This window comes from Pteropus alecto, unplaced genomic scaffold (genome assembly GCF_000325575.1).
Source record: "Pteropus alecto unplaced genomic scaffold, ASM32557v1 scaffold125, whole genome shotgun sequence".
Classification (NCBI taxonomy): Eukaryota; Metazoa; Chordata; class Mammalia; order Chiroptera; family Pteropodidae; genus Pteropus; species Pteropus alecto.
In genome coordinates, this window is record NW_006436888.1 from 8,190,243 (window position 1) to 8,201,819 (window position 11,577).

General features: G+C 55.5%; 1 non-coding gene and 1 pseudogene across 1 annotated transcript; both read left to right on the plus strand.

Moving 5' to 3' along the window:
* The first annotated feature begins 3,404 nt into the window (after positions 1 to 3,404).
* LOC112481781 lies at positions 3,405 to 3,523 on the plus strand (annotated as a pseudogene).
* A 7,240-nt stretch (positions 3,524 to 10,763) lies between these two features.
* On the plus strand, positions 10,764 to 10,882 carry LOC112481811. The gene has a single exon (XR_003047047.1). It is a non-coding gene; the product is annotated as a 5S ribosomal RNA (ribosomal RNA).
* Positions 10,883 to 11,577: the final 695 nt, after the last annotated feature.

Genomic DNA, 11,577 nt, shown 5'->3' on the forward strand with positions numbered 1-11,577 from the left:
ATCCAGAGACCACGTCCCCTTCCTGCCACAAGTCAATTTGCTCAGCGAGAGCGGCCTTCGCTCCAGATAAGCACGTTGACTTTAAAATAAAGTGTGTGCCAACAGCTGCAGCCCCGCGATGGGAGCGGGCAGAGATGTGGCACAGAATGATAATTAAATATATTTTCATCATCCGTCATTTTTTTGCTGCAGGTGCCAGGGTAATAAATCTGGACTCGCCTCTTTTGTCAGCTGGCAGTGAACACATTTTAACGTGAAATCTCCTGGGAGGAATTAAGAGTCACTTGGCCTTGTAAAGGAGAAAGGGTTTTACTTCTAAACTGCCAAGTGGGGAGCTCACAGCTGATTGGTTTCATAATACTTTATTATTTGACAATCTATATGCCTTGGGTTGTATTTCTGAATACCTAACCTATGGGATAACCAGTGCTTCAGGAGATTTGTCATCAGATTCTAGAATAAAAACGTATTTGGGGACATTTTCACCACTATTTCTTTTTATGAATCCCAAATTTAATGTATTATTGACTAGGTATATTCCAATATTTTAAAACTTTTCCTCCGTCTTTTAAATTCCCCAACAGCCTTTCCTCCCCTGGACACAGTGCAGGGAAATCTGTCACCTTGGCTGCCTGGGGGCCGTCGCCTGAGGTAAGTGCTTCCGATTGGCCTGAAGAGTTTGCCTGACTTTGTCTTCCGCCGGTTTAACAAGCCCTCCTCCCTGGGGGCAGCCTGCAGTGAGCGGTCCCCAGATAGCCCACGGAAATGGCACATCCGCTTACCCGGGGCCCTTCCTCCCCGCAACAACGCATCCCCTGCAGAACACCCTCACCGAAGAGCAGGTCTGGGGGGCAGAGGTAAAGAAGACACCTGCGGGGGAGATGAGGCCTCACACGGCTTCTGCCGGCCACAAGCCCCTCCTCAGAAGGAGGCCAGGGGGACAGAGGTAAAGAAGACACCTGCGGGGGAGATGGGGCCTCAGACGGCTTCTGCCGGCCACAAGACCCTCCTCAGAAGGAGCCCGGGGGGTCCACAGCTCTCGGCCACAAGACCCTCCTCAGAAGGAGGCCAGGGGGTCCACAGCTCTCGGCCACAAGCCCCTCCTCAGAAGGAGGCCAGGGGGTCCGCAGCTCGCCTGCCGGCCAGAAATACAGACACGCAGCCAGGCCGGGCAGAGCCGCACCACCAAGTCTTCTCTCCTCCTCAAAGGAATGTTCTAGAAAGGAAACTCCTGTCCTGTGCCCACTCAGACGGTCACTTGAAGCTCCACACAGGGTGGGTGTGTGTTCGCATCTGTGGAACTCAAGCGCTAAGTCTGAGGCAGGTGACACGGGGCGGATTAAAGAAGGAGCCTCTGTATGTACCTTCCGGAAGGAAGGCGGTTTCCTGACCAGCCTCGACCCAGGACCACGAGCACTGGAAACTTCCACAAGCACGTTGCGATTTGTCAGGTCCGCATTCCTCGTCAGCGACCCCAGCGCAGCCAAAAATATCCCACCTGACACCCAAAGTTCAAAGCAAAGTGTCCCCAACTGTGCTTTGTAAATACCGATCCCCTGTCCTTGCCCAGGCTGCTGGAGCTTTCCTACCCAGGTTCTCACTGGACCCCACAGCCATCGGCACAGGGGCCGCCAGATGACAACTCCAGAAGAAGGGGCACGAAGGGAACACGATATGGGCCTCGATCCCAATTGCAATCCCAACAGGCTTTGCTTTAGAAACAGGAGCCGATTCTAAAACCCATATGGAGACGCAAAGGGCCTGGCGCAGCCGAGACAACTCGAAGGAGGAGCATCAGAGAGTGGATGCTGCTTGGATTCCGAGGACTCTCAGGCGTGTCATCCGGCCACAGCATGGTAGCTGGACAGTGTGGTAGCGGCTCAAAGACAGACAACCAGATCGACGAAACAGAACAGGGTCCAGAAATAGACCCCCACGTATGTGGATGAACAACCTTTTACGAATCTGCAAAAGGAAATTCAGTGGAGAAAGGAGAAGCTTTTTGACAAGTAGTGCTAGAATAACTGGACATCCCATGCAATAAAAAAAAAAAAGAGAGAGAAAAAATTGAAACCTCACCCCATACACAAAAATTAACTCAAAATGGATTATAGAACTAAGGAGGCAGGGAGGCCCTGGAGCGAGGGGCTCGAAGACACTTCAGGGGGGCTGGCCATGTTCATTCTCTTGAGAAAAAAAAAAATAGGAAAATATATTGGTGACCTTGGGTTAGGCAAAGATCGCTTAGATACAACACCAAAATCAAGATCTATTAAAAAAAAAACAATAAATTGGACTTCATTAAAATGAACTTTCGTTCTTCAAAAGAGACTGTGAAGAAGTTGAAAAGGGAAGTCACAGACGAAATCTCTGCGAAGCAAATATCTGCTGAAGGACTTTATCTAGAATACAGATAGAGAACTCTCAAAACCCAATAAGAACACAAATAACCCAATTTTTTTCAAAGGGACAAAAGATGTGAACAGACATTTCACCAGGAAGGTGCAGGGGTGGCAAATAAGAGCATGAACATCACGAGTCGTTAGGGAAATGCAAATTAAAACCTGGGCCGGACACCTCGACACCCTACCGAATGGACACCCTACCAGAATGGCCGCAGAGAAAACCAGCGGCCCAGAGAGGATCAGCAGCAACTGGAACGCCCAGGCCTGGCCGGCGGGGGTGGAGATGGCGCCAGCATTTTGGAAGGCAGTGGCGGGTTCCATAAGGTCTGGCCCTTCCGCTCCTAGGTATCTACCCCAGAGCAAAGAAAGCATCTGTCCAGACAAAGACTTGTGCACAAATGTTCAGAGCGGTCTGATTTCTAACAGTCAAAAGCTGGAAACAACGCAAACGTCCATCAACAGGCAAATTAACTGTCTCATATCCACACAATGGAACGCTTCTCAGTGATAAAATGGAATGAAATGCTACACAACATGGATGAGCTGCAAAACGATCGTGCAGAGTGAAAGAAAACAGACCGAATGAGAGAGAGAGAGAGAGAGAGAGAGAGAACAGGCTGTGTCATTCCATTTATATAAACTTCTAGAAAATGCAAACTAACGATAGTGACAAAAAGCAGACAGGAGTCTCCTGGGAGGGGAGGCGGGGAGGCCCCGGAGCGAGGGGCTCGAAGACACTTCTGGGGGCTGGGCGCGTCCGTTCTCTTGATTTGGTGATGGTGATGCACAAACCCATCGGGTTGTACGTTTTAAATATGTGCAGTTTATCATGTGTCAATGATGCCTCGATACGGCCGTTTTCAGAAAAAGACTAGGACGCCCTGAAGCTGTGTGTGGAGGCTCAGGGCTGAGCCAGGAAAGGAGAGAAAACAAATCAACAGGAGAAACAGCAATTTGCCCACTAGTGGTAGAAGTGCTTGTGTTAGAATTCAAAGCATCCTCCACGGCCACGCCACCCCGAACACGCCCGATCCCGTCTGACCTCGCAAGCTAAGCAGGGTCGGGCCTGGTTAGTACTTGGATGGAAGACCACCTCAGAAGACCGGGTGCTGTAGGCGTAAAAAAATAAAAACATCCCCTCTCATTCATTCATTCAGTAGATCGGTGTTCCGAGCCCCAAGGACGCAGACAGAGAAAGGTGTGGTTATTCTCCCGAAAGGAATTAGGTCAAGAACCGTGACTGGTGCGTGTGCTCATTGCTCTCTGTCTTGGCCATCAACGTGCACATGCACACACGCACAGACACTCGCACACACGTGCGCACACACCCCACCCCGCTCAGGTGTGTGGCACTGCCCAGCTGACTGACCTTAGGCAAATTATGTGAACGCTTTGTGCCTTAATTTCCTCACCCGTAAAACAAGGTAGTATGCACCTTGCAGAGGCGTCATGACTTAATAAATTCACATCCGCGTGATCGCAGAAGGACACCTGGCCCATCGCGAGCACTCGGTAAGTGCACGGCTCCTGTAGTGCAATAATGACCACTAGTTCACGGCTGAGCTACCTGGAGAGATGCAAAGCGGTCCCCGGGTGCGGAGACGGATGCCGACTCCACTTGCTCTCCTGTATCCTCCATCCTCACTCAACGTTTCTAAACCGAAAGCTTTAAGTAAATACAAACACATGAAGGGACAAATGAGCCGGGACACCGCGCGGCTCCAGTGTTTACTGACCCTCACCCCCTGCACATTTAGAGCAAGCTCCCCAGGGTGCTCAGTTCACACCCTCTCCCCTTCCTCAGACACCGTAGAAGTCTCCCCCAAAACGCCCAGGTTGGGCCCTCACACCTGCAGCAGGTTAGCACGTCGCAGGTGTGAGTAGCGGTCCCTCTTCACCCCCATCCCTGTAGCCTTGAATTCTAACCAGACCGGGGCACCCCCATCCCGCACGAGGGCTGATACGGGGACAAAGGGCAGAAGAACAGAAGCCCTGTGGGTCCACGTCCTCCCCACCCTGGTGACGTGCGACGTGAGAGGCCCGCACTCCCGAGGGGGGCTGGGCCTTGTTCCCCAAGTGGAGTGACGGCATTCGCCCTGAGCCCCAGAGCACAGAGACGGGTGCCTCTTGCCCCCCAAGAGGGGTGCAGAAGCAGCTGAGAAGGACCCGGCCCTGGAGAGGCCTTGCATGGGGACCACGGGACCCGTGAGAGGTGACAACCAGGGACCTGAGGAACTAGCAATAACTCAGGGCCAGGACCGTCACCCCCACCCGCCCCTCACACACCGACAAACCAGCGACGGGTCAGGGGAGGCTCTGAGTTGACTGAGGAACTCCAGAATTAAGTGGAATTGTTTCTGGGGCCTGGTGGAATGAAGGGCTGAAACAGAAATTAAATTAGTTATCAAAAGGGAAAGAACTCCACGTCATGTACCCCTGAGCTGTGGCCCAAGGCTGGTCGCTGTCACGTACTCATGGATGGCCACAGGCAGCGGGAACTGCGTCCTTCAGTGGGCTAAGCAGTGTGAGTGCAGACTGAGGACCACGGCGTGCTGCCCACGCCCCCTCCCACAGACCACCCACCTTACCCCGCCCCGGGGACCGCTGTGTGGACGGATGATGGCAATGTCGCAGGGGAGACAACCCTGGTCCTGAAAGCTTCAGGACGGGGCGGCCAGCCAGATCCGGAAGTGTCCAGGGACCCACGGGGGCCTCTGAGGCAGAGCAAACAGCATGTGCAAAGGCTGCTTAGGTCTAAAACGTAGCTCCCCACCAGGCTTAGTGAAGGGGACAAATGGCAGCAGGGGAATGACACAAGGGTGGCATCGGGCGGTTACTACGTTCCACGGGGCGGGAGAACGGGCATCTCCCAATGCCCACCGATGGATCCTGTCATTTCATGAGGGTCTGCGTCCGTCTGCCACACGATGAGAAAAGGAACAACACAATGCACTTCGATAAAGCGAAATTTATTCCACTTAAAGAACCGTCCTTTACCTGGAGATTATGTCCTTCCAGCTTTTCTTTCACAAAACATTGATGATATATGGTTGCTGGAATTCTTCTAACTCTTAGCTGGCAAAACTAAAAGTGGGTGACTCCACAAGTCCCGTCCATTTGAATTTTAAAAGCTGCAGTGCCGTGAAGGCGCTCACACCCCGAGGCGTGCGTGCCGGGCGCCCACGGAGGGCCAGGCGCGGGGCTCAGTGCCGAGGAAACGACGCCGAATGACATGGACGTGGCTCTGCCAGGGCGAAGCTCAGGTTTAAAGGGCTGTGAGGTGTGGACAAGGAGCGGGGGGCCCTGCGTTAGACAGGGCGCTCAGGGCCGGCCTCTTCGAAGAGTGGCGTTTCGAGTGAGACCTGGAAACCGAGCAGGGCCAGCTCTGGGGGCGGCTCACACGGACGGCTGCAGGAAGGAGGAAGGGCGAACGCGAAGGTGCCGAGGTGAGGGTGAGCGAGGTGAGGGTGAGCGAGGTGAGGGTGAGCGGGCGAGGCCGAGGGGTGGGCGCAGCGGCCGCAGGACCGGCCTGTCTGGGAACGAGGCGGCCGGAGCGGAGCAGCCGGAGGCAGCTTCCCGGGGGCGATGGAGGTGAAGATGGGGAGGCGACGATGGGAGCAGGGGTGAAGAGGCGCTGTGGGAGAGCCAGCAGCGGAAGCAAAGGCCCCGGGCGACACACCTGCTTGAGAACGCACAGGTACCCTCGGCCTGCACCCACGAAATGCTGAACAGGGGCCGCAGAAGGAGGTGCAGGACATCTGGCCCCCTCTCGCGCATAGTGGGCACAGCATTTTAAAAACCCTTCCTAACTCCCTGTCCCGAAGGTCTGGTGGTTTGGGGAGCTCCCTGCCCCAGAAGCAATGGGGTCCAGTACTTCCGGTGGACAGCCCACCCACCGAAGCAACAAAGGAACTTCTCAGCCCAGAACGGCAAGTGTGATTTGTGTTGGCGTCAGCAGCATGACATTTTGGAAGGCATTTTGTCATGAGGGAGGTTTTCTGAATCTGTATCCTGATGGATGCGGATCACCGGGTTCTCCCCGAGTGTGGAGAAGATGCTGTCCACACCCTGACAGCTGGACCATGAGACTCGAGCCCCAGGCAGAACAGGATGCAGAAGGAGGAGGAGCGCGGAGCCCACCCCCTTCCTGTCATCTGTCCCGAACCACCCTGCAGAGAGGGTTGCAGGAGTCTGAAAATGTGTAGTGAGGGGAAAGCCACAAGCCACATCGTTCCCAAACTGTGTACCTAGACATCCTGGGGAGCCTCAGCAAATCCATGAGACCTGCAGGGTATTTCACTTACTGAGGGAAACGAGCAATACTGAATGTCCGTCAGGCACAGCGGGAACTGCTAGCTCGGCAGAGTTCACACATTCACCATGAGACCAGCCCACATCCCTTCTGAGGACGTCACGTCCTCGTGAAGCTGGGTTTGCAGTGGTTACTGAGATTAGAAGCCAGCACCTCGCAAAAATCAGTTTGGATGCCCAATCTGACTCCCAGACTTGAAAAGCTGTCCAGCGCCCGATGGGCACACATATCTCATTAGTAAATAATTCGGTAATTTAAGAATGAAATAAAAATTATGTCTGTTATATTTTCAGGCAGCTATTAAGTTGTTAGGACTCAAATATTTATTGAGGTGTTTGGATCTAACTACATAATAAACAGAACTATTAAGTACTTCTTTGAGCCTAGGAATGTCATGAAAAAAATCACTGAGGCCCTCGGGGTGCCAAGAACAAGGAATTTTGGGAACTTCTCTGGGGGGAACTTGGCCCAAGGCCCCTTACCACGGAGCGAGCAGACGGCAGATAATGGAGTGACCGTGGGTACCACCTCGTGTGGCGCGCGCGCCCAGGACTGCCAGGCACTCTCCTAGCAACCGCCTTGGAACAATTGATCCCCCAATGACCGCTTTGCCTGGAAGACGAACCCACACATTCGCGAGAGGGCTCAGACGCGCTTGGCAGAGGAAGCCATCGGTACGTGATGGCGGTCATCACCGTCATCATTAATACTTGTGTTATCGACGTGACAGCCACAGGAGGTGGGGGCACAGAGGAGTCACCACCCCCTAGGTTGTTGGCTGGTGAGGGGAGGAGCCACCCATGGCCTCGCTCTTACGGCCCCCCCACACACACGGTGCCCCCTGGAGGATGCATCAACCTCATCACCACAGGGACCGAGAGGCTGAGAGCTCTGAGGGTCAGGATGCAGAGGCCTCCTTGGAGGGGGCCTTGGACATCTAGAAGGTAAAGATAGGCGGGGCTCATCCCTGCCCGAGTCCAGATGGGCCGGTGGCTCCTGGGCTGGACAGTCAGCCTCCCTGCAGCAGGTACCCATGATGGTCCCAGGAGTCACCGAGCACAGGGACCCTGTCCCTCAGCGACCCCCAGGCCACAGGGGCACACCCCCATCCCCGAGGTGCACAGGGGAGCAGGGCAGGGGTGCTCAGAAAGACTGAACACGCACCCAAAACGGCCGAGCGGAGCGGGGGCTGCCTCACGGGGCTGCTGGGAGCCGCGTGATTGAACTCACCAGCCTAGACACCTGGGACCCAGCCTCCCTCTCTCGAAAGCAAGATCGAGAGAAAGGGCCCCTGAGAGAGAAAGGAGCCACGACTGCTCTGCACATCAGGCGATATGAACGTGCGACCTCACCACACACGGACACGGCACAGGGACGGAGGACTGGCGGAGACAGACAGTGAGCCCCGGCCGAGCCCGCAGGACTCGAGGCCCCGCCCCACTGAGGGCCGGAAGGAGCAGGTCCCGAGAGAGCCCCCCAGATCCCCAGGCTCCGGGGCAGGTCCTCGCTTCCCTAGCACCTGTAGCTGCAGCGAAACCCCTTCGCCAGGCCCGGAAAAGCTGGATTTGTCACATGGGGAAAAAGCCAGAAGTCGGAGCCGGAGGCAAACTCGGGCGCAGAGTCCCCAGAACCACCGTCCGCAGGACTCCGCCTGCCCTACTTGCCTGCTCGGCCGGCGGGCAGCGCGAGTCCCCTGTGCGGTCACGCGAAGGGGCTCACAGGCGCTCCGGCTGCCAAGATGTGAAAACTCAGCTCCCGTTTTTTGAAGTTTATAAATAGCCTCGGAAAAGGAGCTGGAACGCGCGTCTTAGTAAATACAGCTGACCCATTTTCCTCATTCTTCACCAGGAATAAAGCGGCTGTTACCACGGAGAGTACAGAAGGGTCTAAATATATACACTTCCTCCCGGGCGGCCGGAGCCGAAAAGCAGCCCCGACACCCAGGAGGTGAAGGAGGAGCCGGGGCCGGGCAGGGGCGCCCCGTTGCCTTCTCACACTTCAGGGGCCCGGTGGCCGGGGGGTGCGCCCTGTGGAGCCCCGCAGCCCGCCTCAGGAAGGGGCGGGGTGACCCTCCGCTTCGTGTCACTTCACCCTGCAGCTGCCGCCCCGCCCTGCCCCCGTGGCTGGCCGTTCCCCACCATCGTCTTGGTTTCTGCCGACTGTCTCCCCGGCCAGATGAAGGGGTCCAGGACCAGGCTCACTTTGGGCTCACTGTCCACACTCAAGTCTTGGAACGGTGCCAGGCACGCGGGACTAACACTTACCATGTGAATGGGTCAGCAATTGCGTAGCCAGGCCCAGCTGGGCTGTTACAGACTCTAGGTGACCTTCCATTCCCTTGTCACTGGATATACCCAGCTGCTCCTTGTTCGGGAGGCTGCAGACCAGCCTCTTGGACAGAGGGTCCTTGTGTCCCATGGGCCCTATGCCTTGGGGAACTGCTTGCCCCTCCTTCTGACAAGAGCTGTGGCATAAACAATTATCCCCAAACCCAGCAGTTCTCGGTGATTCGGAGACAGAATGTGACCTCTGGGCAGTCCCATGCAGCACATAAGAATGTCTGTCCCCAACGCCAAGAAGTGTGCCTGTCACCCCATCGCCATGCATGAACAGGTGCTCCTGGCAGGCCCACTGACCGGTGTCAGGCCAACTTCCTCGGGGCCTGGGACATGGTCCCCAACGCTGCCACAGACCCGCCTCTCTGGCCTGTTTTCAGAAGGGGCTGTGGGCAGGGCAGACACGCGAAGCCTGCCACACTATTTTTCCAAGGAATCACAGCAAACACAGAGGAGGGGTGGGTGACAGGGCAGGGCCATCTCTGGAGGACCTCCTGGGGATGGGGCTTGTCACTCTGAGGGAACCAGAAGGTTCCCCTCAGGCATTTCAAAGCATTGAACTCTGGGGTGTCTGCCACCCAGAGGGCGACCGGCTGAGCAGACGTGGCAGTGGGGGGAGGCGAGGGATGCTCAGGAGGCCTTTTGCAGAAGCTGGGAGGGGAGCAGAGAGAAGGGAGCTGGTTGCTGGAGGCCGGGGTCACCGTGGAGGCAGGACGCTGGGCCAGCCCCGAGGCAGATGTGGGTGGGGGGACCTGGTTTTCAGTAACTAGGAAACCAGTGGCTGACAGGTTCTCCCACTCAACTTCCTGCCCAGCTCATTGCCACGGAAAGCAACTCATGTGGCTGTCCCTTGCATACGAGACCCTTCTAGGCTGCGAGAGACCTGTCTCCCTGCCCTCTCTACCCACCTCCATTTCACACACTGGACTCTGAACAGGCCAGGCCTGGGGACTGAGACTGGCGGGGGCTGGGACGTGGCCGACCCTGTAGGGCCTGGCCATGTTGCTGTGAGATGTCCTTTTAGTCCTCACCTGCCCGGGATTCTTACATTAATCTCCTTAAACAGATGCACCTTGTTCCTGAGAACCAAAACCCAACCCAGCCCGCTAGCCCGCATTAAGCAGAGGGACTTACAGAGTTGGTCCTCGCCCCTTCTCACCATCTAGGGGTGACACAGGGCCACCCCAAATCTCTCATGGATATTCAGGAGCACAGATTTGTACCCCCACCTCCGCACACCACGAGGCCGGCCCAGAGCCTTACACACAGCAGACACTCAACCAGAGCTGAAGGCTGCCTTCTCGTCGAGTGAGGCATTGAGTGTGGGGGGCTCTGTGAGCACGGGCTGCATTCCTGAAGTCTCTGTTCTTCTGCTGGTTTTTTTCCTCCAAATTGACTTTAATTCATCATCTCGGTTATGATCATAAAAGAGCTTAATTGATACTTATTTGATGGAATCTACCTTATCCATGAAATTTATTACTTCATAGAAGTGCAAGCAGGGACTTCGCTGGAGAGCCACCTCCAGCATCCTCCACCAGACTCCTTCCTGGAGCCCGTGAGGGGCGTGTGTCCAAGACACCAGCCCCCAAATCAAAGCCTGCTGCTCCGGGGAGCTCGGGAGCCAGGGGGTGGTCTTAAAACACGTCTGCAAACCCTTCAGTGTCCTCCCACCCGGAGAGAGCCTGTCACCTCCCTTTGAAAAATGACATCTACGGCCACGCCACCCTGAACACGCCCGATCCCGTCTGATCTCGGAAGCTGAGCAGGGTCGGGCCTGGTTAGTACTTGGATGGGAGACCACCTCGGAAGACCAGGTGCTGTAGGCATAAAAAAAAAAAAAATGACGTTGTGCCATGGCTTCCGCCTTGTCCTCCACACACACACCTCTGGGGCCACAGAAATCACCATGGAGATCACATGGACGGAGCGGGAGGTCGAGAGCCCCAGCTCGGCCCCCAGCGGTTAGTTGGCATCATCCCAGGCGTGGGCTGAGCAGCCCGGCTGCCCTCTGTGCTGGCTCTGAGACCCCAAGCCCGGCCAGTCCCCAGACCCGGGAGAGGGGGCGATAAATGACTCCGCTAAGTCTGCGATTTGTTAAGAAGCCAGAAAGAGCGGGAGCGACACGCAGTCCTCCCTGGCTGCGGGGCCCTGGCCGGACACCCCCGCTCCTTTCGCTCAGCTGAGAGAGGGTACTGGGGACCAGGAACAGATCTTTGCCAGACGTTTAAAAGAAGAGAAAAACAAAAGCAAGAACAATGGAACGAATTCTCCATAAAGCTAAATTTATTCCATTTGAAGCGACGTTCTTTACCTTGAAATTACGTCCCTCTTATATTGTTGGTGGGAAAATATTTTTCTATTTATGAAATAATAACAGCAGCTGGTGATTGGCTTTTAATGGCCTCAATGGGTCAAAATAAAAGTTTTTAAAATCTGTCCAGCCCGTGACACCCAGGCTGGGGAACGGCCTGGTTAGATGGCCTTGGATCACCTCCACGTCCACAAGGTGATGACCTATGAA